Source organism: Triticum aestivum, chromosome 2A (genome assembly GCF_018294505.1).
Source record: "Triticum aestivum cultivar Chinese Spring chromosome 2A, IWGSC CS RefSeq v2.1, whole genome shotgun sequence".
In the NCBI taxonomy this organism is placed as follows: domain Eukaryota; kingdom Viridiplantae; phylum Streptophyta; class Magnoliopsida; order Poales; family Poaceae; genus Triticum; species Triticum aestivum.
Window position 1 is genome coordinate 408,217,787 of NC_057797.1, and position 12,883 is coordinate 408,230,669.

Sequence of the window (12,883 nt, forward strand, 5' to 3'; positions counted from 1 at the left end):
GGCTCTCTTCCTTGTTTTGGCGTTTATTTTTGTTACGCCGTGGCTTCCCATTGCCATCCCTTATTTCGGATGTGCTGGGGTCGCTGGTGCCTTTACGGGCTAACCAGCTATCTTCACCCGCGCAAAAGCGGGTCATGAGGCTTGTTAGGGCTGCCATTGTCTTTGGCTTTTCTTGGCCGAGGTGTCTGGCGAGCCACTCGTCATGGATGCTGTGTTTAAATGCCGCTAAGGCTTCGGCATCTGAACGATCGACAATTTGATTCTTCTTAGTGAGAAATCTGTTCCAAAGCTTGCGGGCGGACTCTCCGGGTTGTTGGATTATGTGACTTAAATCGTTAACATCCGGAGGCCAGACATAAGTCCCTTGAAAGTTGGCCCTGAAAGCGTCCTCGAGTTCCTCCCAACTCCCAATTGAATTTTCGGGGAGGCTTTTCAACCAGTGTCGAGCTGGTCCTTTCTGTTTGAGGAGAAGGTATTTGATGGTGTGGAGGTCATCCCCATGAGCCATGTGTATATGCAGGATGAAGTCCTCGATCCAGACCCCTGGGTCTGTCATTCCGTTGTATGCCTCTATGTTCACAGGTTTAAAGCCCTGTGGAAATTCATGGTCCAGTACCTCTTCGGTAAAGCACAGGGGTTGAGCAGACCCTCTGTATCTGGACGTGCTGTGGCATGCCGTCGGCTGTTGTTGTGTCCGGTTTTTATTCCGAACTGGTATTTGATTGGCATAATCGTTTTGATGACCATAATCCCTCGCTGGGGTGTGTCCTTTAGACCCGTAGATGGACCTAGCTGCGCCAGCTTTCTTATCCAGGTGCTCATGTAGATCGTGCTGGCGTCGATAGCCGCTTTGCTGCGGTTGTGGAGCGGTACTTTGGGCCTCCTGGTCGTATTAGACTTTGGTGGAACGGCCTCGTCGTCGAATTCTGGCAGTAGCTTGTGTTTTGGGTAGCTCTTTGTATGGCGATCATCGCCATATCTTTCTTCAGTGTCCAGCACTTTATTCCATCTGCGGTTGAGCGTTTTCTGTGTGGCTTTGAGCCGTTGCTTCTTCTTCTTCAGACTTCTCGCTGTGGTCATAAGCTTTCTGTGGATGTTATCTCGTTCCACGCGTTCTTCTGGAATGACGGATGCATCATCGTCCGGACTGTCTTCTTGTCCTGGGCCGGTTTGATGAACTCATCCCTCTGGATCATTGTCCTCGGGCGTCTGCTCCGAACTGTGTTCGTCGTGACCTGGTTCGTCCTGCTCCATCGCTGGTTCCGTATGGTCGTTGTTGCCTTCGGGGTTGACCGGAGTATCGATCCTTCTGGCGCTCTTGCTGATATTTTTACTGTTGCTGGACTTGGAACGGCGTCTGCGCCGTCGCTTTGGCTTTTGCCTGGGGGTTTTATCTTCCGGATTGTCACCGTCGTCCTCCTTGGGAGTATCCACCATGTATACGTCGTGTGACGAGGCGGAAGTTCGGTACCCCATAGATTCTGAATCTTCTCCTGCATCGTCGTCCATACCGTCGATGCCTTCGGAGTCGAAGTCAAGCACGTCGGTTAAATCATCAACCGTGGCTATGAAGTGGGTGGTGGGTGGGTAACGAATTTCTTCGTCGCCTGCTTCCCACTCGAGCTGGACATAGTTCAGCTCGGGATTTTTTGTCAAAGAGAGAGTTTTTAACGAATTCAGCATGTTGCCAAAGGGCGAGTGCTCGAAGATATCCGCAGCGGTGAATTCCATTACCGGAGCCCAACCAGACTCGGTGGGATCGGGAGCGCGCGGACAGGAACCAACATCCGGATGCGAATCCGGGGGTCCGAACTTACAGGCCACCACAGAGGTGAGACCCGTGTTCAGCTCCAGCGCCGATGAGTGTGCAGCCTGCAGGGCGAGGTCTACCCCTCCGTCCTTAGGCAATGCAACTTGCTCCAGGTTTAGATCCCGAGCTTTGTCCGACAACAAGTTTAAGCCGTGCTCGTCGTGACTGTTCGGTGCTCCTGGCGTAGGCCCAAATCCGTCGAAGATCAAGTCTCCACGAATATCAGTTGTGTGGTTCAAGTTTCCGAACCTAACCTAGTGGCCGGGGGCGTAGCCATCGATCTGCTCTAGATGGCCAAGTGAATTAGCCCGCAGTGCGAAGCCGCCGAACACGAAGATCTGTCGAGGAGAAAAGTCTCTCCTTGGACCGCTTTGTTGACGATTGAAGGCGCCATCAAGCCCTGCAGCGATGACACAAAGGAACTCTCAATGAAAGCACCAATGTCGGTGTCAAAACCGGCGGATCTCAGGTAGGGGGTCCCGATCTATGCGTCAAGGCTGATGGTAACAGGAAGCAAGGGACACAGATGTTTACCCAGGTTCGGGCCCTCTCGATGGAGGTAAAACCCTACTTCCTGCTTGATTAATATTGAAGATATGGGTAGTACATGAGTAGACCTACCACGAGATCGTAGAGGCTAAATCCTAAGAGCTTGCCTATGATGGTATGATTGTAATTGTGATCGGCCTTCTAAGGACCAGCCTCTCTGGTTTATATAGACACCAGAGAGGGCTAGGGTTTACATGGAGTCGGTTACGAGGAAGGAAATATAACATCCGGATCGCCAAGCTTGTCTTCCATGCAAAGGAGAGTCCCATCCGGACACGGGCCGAAGTCTTGAGTCTTGTATCTTCACGCTTCAATAGTCCGAACGTTGTACACAGTCTGGCTGTCCGGATACCCCCTAATCCAGGACTCCCTCAACGGGCGGGGTCTCGAACGCCTACTCGCGCATATGTACGGCCAGGGCTCGTGTACATGGCTGGGTCGGAATGGAGAAACTACGTCATCGTCGTGTTCATGGGGAGGCAATGGAATCCGTCGTGTTCATGGGGAGGCAACGGAATGCATCGTGTTCATCGGGAGGCAACAGAATGTGTCGTGTTCATCGAGAGGCAACGAAACGCGTGGGAGCCAACCGGCTTAGACGGAACCGGCGACGGAAACGAGGCCTGGCGTACCGCAGAACGGAGGAAACAGACTTGTGTTCGACAGGCCACGTTCGAAACGGGATCCTGTTCATCTGGAGGGGTCTGGCGTACCGCAAAATGGAGGAAACGGACCTCCTACGGTCGAAACGGGCATTTTGTTGATTGGGAGGGGTGTGGCGTACCACAAAACGAAACGGACATGTGTTGGAGCGCTAACGTCGAAACGGGGGTCCTGTTCATAAGGAGGGGTGTGGCGTACCGCAAAACGGGACTCCACGGGATACTGTTCATCTCCACCGTCGACCTCCTCCAGCCTCCACGGGCTACCGTCGACCTCCTGCAGCCTCCACGGGCTCCTATTCATCCAGCCTCCACCGTGCGCTACTCCACCGGCTACTGTTCAACCACCCCTCCACGGGCACCCCTCCACCGTCTACTATTCATCCAGCCCTCCACGGGGTCGTCTTGTTCATCCAGCCCTCCACGGAGTCCTGTTCATCCGACCCCAACCGGCTCGATCGATCGGGGTCCTGTTCATCCAGAGGCAACGCCACGGGGTCCTGTTCATCCACCCCCACTGCTCACTGTTCATCCAAACACCCCCGCAACACTCACTATTCATCCAGAGGCAGCATCGATCGGCCTCAGTTAGCAGCAGTAGCGAAGGAATCGCTCGATCGGGTATAGTTAACATGCATAGATCGATCGCTCAGGTTCAGTAACGCATAGCCTGCAGTGCAATCGCTCGGGTTCAGTTAGAGCCCAACGCCACACTCGGGTTCAGCTAGAGGCAACGCCTCGCACACACGCGCGTACGTGTATGAGAGAAACGCGCATCGCTCGGCCCACGACCTCCCACCGTAACCGGGAACTCGCCGAAATTTTCCTCGCTCTTGCTTCTACCATGGTTTTTTTCATCATGGACGGCCCAAAGAATGTCATGCTGCTGCGTCTCCAGCCCGCCCAGGACGAAAAGCCCATTTTCTGTCATGATTTTTTGTCATAGAAGTAGGAGCCCACCACATCTATGATGATACCGGGTTTTGTCACAATTATCGTCATAGAAGTGTCATAAGTATGATAGAATTTTTTTCGTTCGGCCCAAAATGTCACAGATGTGTATTTTTTTTGTAGTGCAGCGGGCGACAAGCCTAGTTGTCTAGCAAGCGCGCCACCAGGATCCCGCCTCAACGTTTCAAAATCATTAGGAAAGCCCTCGTGGTCGCGCCCGACTCCCACTAGGCGGCACTCCAGAAGACGGATGAAGCGTCCAACAGAGCACTTGGGGTGGGATGCTACTGAGGCTCCTCAACTCCGCAGCCGTGGCGCCCCACCAGCTTCGGGGACTACTGTCGGAGTAATGGGCCATGGGTAGCCTCATCTGTGCCCCTTGGCATTTCAAGACTTCGGGGCCGACTGCACCCCTCAAAGCCTCAAGGACGAAGCGCCGCCTTCTGGCCGCTGGATGGTCCAGGCGGCCGGCTGCCAAAAGGCGGCAGAGCTCCAGAAGACGACCACGAGGTGGGCCGACTCCTAGTTGGCGGCCTCCAGGGAGGCCGACTCCTAGCAGGCGGCCTATAGCTTCCTCAAAGTCTGCACCCACATCAATACGACGAGACGGGGTCTGGCACCAGTACATCCCATCACCCCCATATCCAGGATGGAGCGTGGCCACAGTGCACCGTACTAGGCGGAGATCCCCGACCGGCACAACACTATTGTAACACCCTAGATGTAAAACTTCCATATTTGGCAATATATCCATGTTGGTCTCCATCCAATTCCATTCGGGGTTCCATCCTTTGGTCTCATTTTGTTTTGTTTTGTTGTTCTACTCATTTCATTGCCATGCTTACCTGGTCATATTGCATTTGTGCTTCTTGTCATATTCCTTTTAGCCATCATATGTCATCATCATATAGTGCATATTCATCTCATGCCATCCTTGTCTTATTGCATCTTATTCTTACATGCTCAACATATGCCTTGAGATGCCCATAATATTGTTCTATGCATCACCACCTCCTCCTTCCCTCTACTTCCTTCTTTTGACAAGTGCCACTTTCCCTTCTCTTTTAATGTTCATCTTCTCCCTGTAAATCTTGCACCATGCCTATATCCTCTCTGCCAATTTTCAACTCATTTGAATATGTTTTGGTTAGGTTAAAAATTGACTCAAGTTTGAATTTAATTCAAACTTGATTTAATTTTCTTCCTTTAAAAATCCCCAAAGAAATTTATTCAAATGGCCCATAATTCCAGGAGCTTGAGGGTATTTTTTATATCTGCAAAACTCCCCTCCTAGCCCCTGGCCTATTTATTTTCCTTGCCGCTGCTTATTAGCTAAACAACATATAAAGGGAAGGGAAAAGGCCTTACCTGGGCATTCCTGCAGCCAGCAGCCCACCTAGGCACCGCAGCCTAACGCAGTCCAGCAGCCCATCCAGCCCACGCGTACAGAGGCGTCGTCAACCTCCTGTACGGCGCGCATCCAGCATGTCCACGTCGGCAACCTCGTTGGTTTGACGGCCGGAGAAGCTCCCTAGACCCCTATAAAGTTGTCCCCGGTGCCCTAGGGTCTCCCCTCAACTGATCCCCCCTCCTCTCCTTCCCTCGCCGCCGCCAGGTAAGCCTAGCCATGCCACGCCGTCCCCCTGCCCACCATGCTTTGGCCGAGCTTGAGCTAAAGCTCGGAGTAGCTCGTCGCCGCGCCTCCAACCCCATCGGCCACCATGGAGAGGAACTCCAAGTACCTCTCCATCTCCTACCTCGACGTACACGACGCCACGGCCTCGGGATCGACCTCTTCGGCCCGTCTTCTTCCTCTTCTTCACGGACAGCAAGTCCACGGGAGTTCTTCATCTCCCTGTCGCCGATCTACTACATCCCTGGCCGTATATTCTTGCCATAGGTATATTAGGTATACCCAACTCACTCCCTGCTCTTTTCTTGTCGCCGAACTGTCCCCGTAGTAGTCGCTAGGGTCATGCCTTCATCGTGTCCACGGTACTCTGGCGAAGCCTGCATTTTTATTGTAGTTGATGTTGCTGCCGTAGCATGCTTGCGTGTCCCCGCTCTGGATCCCCTCTGTCGCGCTCCCGTAGCTCGCTCGCGCCACACGTTCGCGTCTCAAGCGCACCATTCAAGCCTCCCGCAGCTCCGACGAGCTCCTTTGCCGCTCGCTATGCCCGGCACCTTCTCTGTTCTGCTCGTGCCCGAGCACACGCGCACGCGCGACACCACGAGCAGCAGCCACGCGCTCCCGCGCCTTCACATGTTCCCGCACGCCCGCCGGAGTCCCTTTGCCCTGCTGGTTGCCGCCGTTGCCCGCCGGCGACATCGCCATCTTCTCTGCGTAGGAGCAAAGGGAAGGCTCGGCCTTCGCATCTATTCAAAGGATTAAGTTCCCCGGTTCTTGGCACGTGCACGCGCGCAGCCGAGCTGGTTACCCAGGCACGTACACACCCGAGAGGACTCCGGTTCGAACCCCATGCTCCGCGAATATTTTTGGGGTGTTGTGTTATCAGCGTATCACTGACGATCAGGGCCCATCTGTCCTACTCACAAGGGGCCAGGACCCACCTGTCATCCTCCCATAGCCCCTTGTTTTCCTTTTCTTTTATTCGCAGGGAATATTCCATTTCTGGCATATGGAATCTATCCATTTCGGGCAAGTCCATTTCTGGACGTTTCCAAATAAGGAAAATGCAATTCATATCCCATTTAGGGCAGTTTTTAACTTATTGCACTTGTGATGATTTTTCTACAACAACCCCAACATATTATATATGTTTTTGGGGTAGAAAAATCCCACCAATCTAGTGGTGGCATTAGTTTCTGCATTTGAGCAAGTTCATGAACATGTCATTTTACATCGTGATGTTGTCTTGTCATTTTTGTGTGGTTTATTTCAAGCATGCTATGAGGTTCTTTTGCACAAGGATAGATTAATTTTCATGCCTACTCCATGCTAGGTTTATTTCATCCTATGATATGCTATGTAGTGAGTTAATCATGCTTGATAACATGCAACATGAATCTGTTTTGCCATGTCCTGAAATTTCACCAAGTCTGAATCTGTTTATAAAACTTGCTATGTTTGCATGGGTGTAATAATATTTTCTATGCCCTTTTGGCTCATGTTCAGTAAGGGAGTTTTGGTAAGTGCATTTATTAGAAGCATTCCATGCCTTTGTTTGCTATGTTATGTTCCTGTAGCATGGTGTTTGCTAGATCTAAACAGTGCTACCTGATGTTGTTTATGCCATGTTGGTATTTCCACTAAGTCTGTAAAACTGTTATCTTTTGCGTTATTGCCATGCTGTTTTAGTCATGCTCTAGTGGTTTATAGATTTAGCTCAGTGTTCATGCTTTGTAGAGCATCTCCTGTACATCACTGCCATGCATTCTGTTCACATGTTTGGGTGCTGTAGCATAATTATACTTTGCATCCAAGTGGCCATGTTGCTTTTTTAAGCAGCATGCATCATGTCTTGTCTTGCTTGTCATTTGCAAACCGTGCATCCGAATCCGGTGATCTTTATATTGATTTCAACCGAAATCATCTCATCTTTCCAGCGGCATACTTGGTTTGCCAAGTTGATGCCTTGTTCATCTTTTCCCTTCCGGAGCACGCATATGCATTGCATATCACATCTCGCACCATTTTTTGCATCATGTTGCTTGTGCATTGCATCATGGTTGATAGTTGTTCCTTTGCTTGTGTTCTTGCTTTGGGTAGAGCCGGGAGACGAGTACGTGAACGAGGAACCTATTGAGTATGCTAACGATGACCAAGCTTTTGACAGCTCTGAGAACTTTGCAGGCAAGATGACCATTCCCTCGATATCACTTCTATCTTTGCTTTGCTAGTTGCTCGCTCTATCGCTATATTGCTCTACCTACCACTTGTTTATCATGCCTCCCATATTCCCATGTCAAGCCTCTATCCATGCTGTCCTAGCAAACCGTTGTTTGGCTATGTCACCGCTTTTGCTCAGCCCCTCTTATAGCGTTGCTAGTTGCAGGTGAAGATGAAGTTTGTTCCTTGTTGGAACATGGATATTTTGGGATATCAAAATATCTCTTGTTTAATTAATGCACCTATATACTTGGTAAAGGGTGGAAGGCTCGGCCTTATGCCTGGTGTCTTGTTCCACTCTGACCGCCCTAGTTTCTGCAATACCGGTGTTATGTTCCTTGATTTTGCGTTCCTTACACGGTTGGGTGATTTATGGGACCCCCTTGACAGTTTGCTTTGAATAAAACTCCTCCAGCAAGGCCCAACCTTGGTTTTACCATTTGCCACCTAAGCCTTTTTCCCTTGGGTTTTTGAGAGCCCGAGGGTCATCTTTTATTTAACGCCCCTCCCCCCGTGCCAGTGCTCCTTTGAGCATTGGTCCGAACTAAGTAGACTGCGGGGTCACCTCGGGGGAACTTGAGGACTGCTTTTACTCGTAGGATGTCTCATCCGGTGTGCCCTGAGAACGAGATATGTGCAGCTCCTATCAGGATTTGTCAGCATATCGGGCGGCTTTGCTGGTCTTGTTTTACCATTGTCGAAATGTCTTGTAAACCGGGATTCTAAGACTGATCGGGTCTTCCTAGGAGAAGGAATATCCTTCGTTGACCGTGAGAGCTTGTGATGGGCTAAGTTGGGACACCCCTGCAGGGTATTATCTTTCGAAAGCCGTGCCCGCGGTTATGAGGCAGATGGGAATTTGTTAATGTCCGGTTGTAGAGAACTTGACACTTGACTTAATTAAAATGCATCAACCGCGTGTGTAGCCGTGATGGTCTCTTCTCGGCGGAGTCCGGGAAGTGAACACGGTTTGAGTTATGTATGAACGTAAGTAGTTTCAGGATCACTTCTTGATCACTTCTAGCTTCCCGACCGAGGCGTTGCTTCTCTTCTCGCTCTCTCTTGCGTATGTTAGCCACCATACATGCTTAGTGCTTCCTGCAGCTCCACCTCATTACCCCATCCTTCTTATAAGCTTAAATAGTCTTGATCTCGCAGGTGTGAGATTGCTGAGTCATCATGACTCACAGATTCTACCAAAACAGTTGTAGGTGCCGACGATGCCAGTACAGGTGACGCAACCAAGCTCAAGTGGGAGTTTGATGAGGACCTTGGTCGTTACTATGTTTCGTTTCCTGATGATCAATAGTGGAGCCCAGTTGGGACGATCGGGGATCTAGCAATTGGGGTTATCTTCTTTTCATTTGGTTTTGACCGTAGTCGGTCTATGAGTGTATTTTGGATGATGTATGAATCTATTTATGTATTGTGTGAAGTTGCGATTGTAAGCCAACTCTCTTTATCCCATTCTTGTTCATTACATGTGATTGTGTGAAGATGACCCTTCTTGCGACAAAACCTACAATGCGGTTATGCCTCTAAGTCGTGCCTCGACACGTGAGAGATATAGCCGCATCGTGGGCGTTACAAGTTGGTAATCAGAGCCATCCCCGACTTAGGAGCCCCCTGCTTGATTGTATCGCTGGCGTTGTTGAGTCTAGAACAAAAATGTTTTGAGTCTTAGGATTATATATATCGGAGAGTAGGATTCTTTTTACTCCTCAGTCCCTTCGTCGCTCTGGTGAGGTCTCCTGACGTAGATGTTTTGAGTTTCCTCTCCTCAAATTTCACTAAATTTTTTTTTAGGATCACGCAGGTATCTTGGAATCGTTCCGATGGTTTTGTGACGAGAACATTGTCCTTGGTGCCTCCTGACATTTAGGGGTTGTGGCAGTGTCCCGGAGAGTTGAGCTCCGAGGTGTTGTCGTCACAATTTTATCGTTGCAGTTCTGGAATACCTGAGTTTTGCCGACATCGAAAATCTCTTTTATGCAGTTGTTGGTGAGATAACCTCGACGTCACCCAGTACTGGGGAGTTCGAGAGTATTGCCATAACTCGTATAATGGATGCTTTTCGAAGGTTGAAGTACACGATTTCCGAAGGTTTCTTGGTTATGTGTTGACGGATGGATACGGCTGGATGCAGGGATTGTTAGTTTGGGTGAGATATATTGCTTCCCCTGTATCCCCAACACCTGATTGCATAACCAGAAAGTTTTGGGAGTTTATAGGTGGGTTTCAAGTAGCTCTAGCATTTCTTCACGCAAATATTTGGTTGGTGATTGGGTAATCCGTACCACTTATTTGTTCCAGTAGCACCTTGTTATTTCATTCATCAACCCCTTATCAAGTGGCTTCTCACCTTAATGGACATGATGTTAGCTTTGGAATTCATTCGTTCATCTTTGTTCGAATGTTTATTGTGAAGACTATATGTTGCAATTTCTATCCATTGATACAACTTGTCTATCTGTCTATCAAGATGCTAATGGATGTCACCCTCTTCAGGATGGCTCCGCCAACGCGTCAGAATCCAGAACACAATGATGGGAGTCAGGCGAACCCTCCACCTCCACCTCCGCCTCCGGAGGCATGGCAAGCTTTGATGGCAGCCACAAACGCCAATGCTCAGATGATGATTCAGCTCATGCAAGAGCGCAACCAAGGCCAAGGTAACCAAGGGAATCAAGGTCAAGGGCAGTTCAATCATCAACCTCAGTTTCCTACCCTCAACCAGTTCCTTGCAAATCAGCCAAAGTCTTTCAGCTACTGTGCCGAGGCCACAGACGCCGATGATTGGCTCATGGATATCAACAAGCATTTTGAATGTAGCAATGTCAGGCCTGAGGACTACGTCAAGTTTGCTTCTTTTCAGCTCAAGGACCAAGCAGCTGATTGGTTCCAGCAATACAAAGATTCCAGAGGAGGTCGAGTGATTACTTGGGCTGACTTCTGTCAGGACTTTAAAGCTCACCACATTCCTACTAGTGTTGTTGAGAGCAAGCGTGAGGAGTTCCGCAATCTCAAGCAAGGCAACATATCTGTGTACGAATACAACAAGCAGTTTCAGGAACTTGCTCGCTTCACTAAACAAGACGTTCTTGATGAAAAGAGTATGATCTATCAATTCAGAGGTGGCCTTAGAGAGGATCTGCAGATAGCTCTCGTTCTTGTTGAGCCTACTCAGTTTGATCAATTCTACAGTATGGCCCTCAAGCAAGAAGGTGCTCAGCTCAAGTGTGAGGCTTCTAAGAAGAGAATCAGGGATGCAGTGCAGTCTTCTTCTTCCTCACAAGTGGCAGCTAAGCAGCAGAAGTTCTACCTTCCTCCTCCTCCGTTTCGTCAGTCTTACCAGCAGAAGAACTCAGGTGGTCGTGGATCTTCCCAACCACCCAACCCAGGCTATCAAAACAAGTCAAATTCTCAAGCTCCAAGGTCAAATGCTTCTTATCATCATCTGCTCTCAGAGGAGACTTGCAACAAGTGCCAGCAGAAAGGTCACTACGCGAACAAAGTGCTTCAACCAAAGGCGCCTTCTGCCTCCTCCTCCTGTGAGATCTGCAAGCAATGCAGTGGTCAAGCATAATCCAAAGCATGCAAAGGTGAACATGATGAATGCAGCTCAGGCAGAGGATTCTTCAGATGTGATCATGGGTAACCTTCCAGTTAACTCTATTCCTGCAAAAGTCTTATTCGATACCGGTGCATCACATTCTTTCATGTCATATCCATTTGCATCGGAGCACAATGTGGGCACAGAGGTCTTGTCCAAAGTTACGCAGGTTGTTTCTCTGGGAAAACTTATGACTTCTAGTTTGGTTGCTCCTGATGTTTCCATCCAGTTGGGCAACTATAAATTTCTGGCTAAACCAATTGTTCTTGGTGACTCGGATATTGCTCTAATTCTCGGGATGGACTGGCTTTCTAAGCACAAGGCTCAGCTTGATTGTGCTGCCAGGGAAATTCAATTAACAGTCTCTTCTGAGGATGTTATCATCTATGCCGCTCGTGACGAAACCATTCGGTTATTTTCTCTCAATGAGAAGGGAGAGTTGGATGCTATTTCTCAGATTCCAGTCGTTTGTGAGTACCAAGATGTCTTTCCAGAAGAGCTTCCGGGTATGCCTCCTCACCGGCCAGTCGAATTCGTTATCGATCTTGAGCCTGGCACTGAACCCGTTTGCAAGCGTCCTTACAAGCATGGACCTAAAGAGCAGAAGGAATTGAAGAAACAGCTCGATGAACAAGAGCGTCTGGGTTTGATCAGACCGAGTTCATCTCCATGGGGTTGTGGAGTTCTTTTTGTCCAGAAGAAGGATGGCACGGACCGACTTTGTGTCGATTACCGTCCATTGAACAAGAAGACAATCAAGAACAAGTATCCACTTCCCAACATCAATGAGCTTTTTGAGAAACTCAAAGGTGCTAAAGTATTCTCCAAGGTTGACCTCCGTATGGGTTATCATCAAATTCGCATTCGTGAACAAGATATTCCCAAGACAGCATTCAGAACAAGCTATGGTTCTTATGAATATACTGTCATGCCTTTCGGCCTTGTCAATGCTCCTCCAACATTGTCTCGAATGATGAACTTCATCTTCAACCCCTACACTAATGAATTCGCCTTGGTGTATCTCGATGATATCTTGGTCTTCTCCAAGAATAAGAAGGATCATGCCAAACATTTGCGATTGGTGCTCGACAAGCTCAGAGAGCATCAATTCTATGCCAAGTTTTTGAAATGTGAGTTATGGCTTGATGAAGTTCTTTATCTTGGTCACATCATCTCCGCCAAGGGCATTGCTATTAATCCCGAGAAGGTGTCTGCAATTGTGAATTGGGAACCTCCTCAGAATGTCAAGCAGCTCCGCAGTTTTCTTGGCTTGCAAGATATTGCCGAAGATTCGTTGAGAACTTCTCTAAGATTGCAAAGCCTCTTTCCAACCTCCTCCAGAAGCATGTCAAGTATGTCTGGTCGCCTGAGTGTGACGTTGCTTTCAACACCCTCAAAGAGAAGCTTGTCTCAACTCCTGTGTTGACTCCTCCTGATGAATCCAAGCC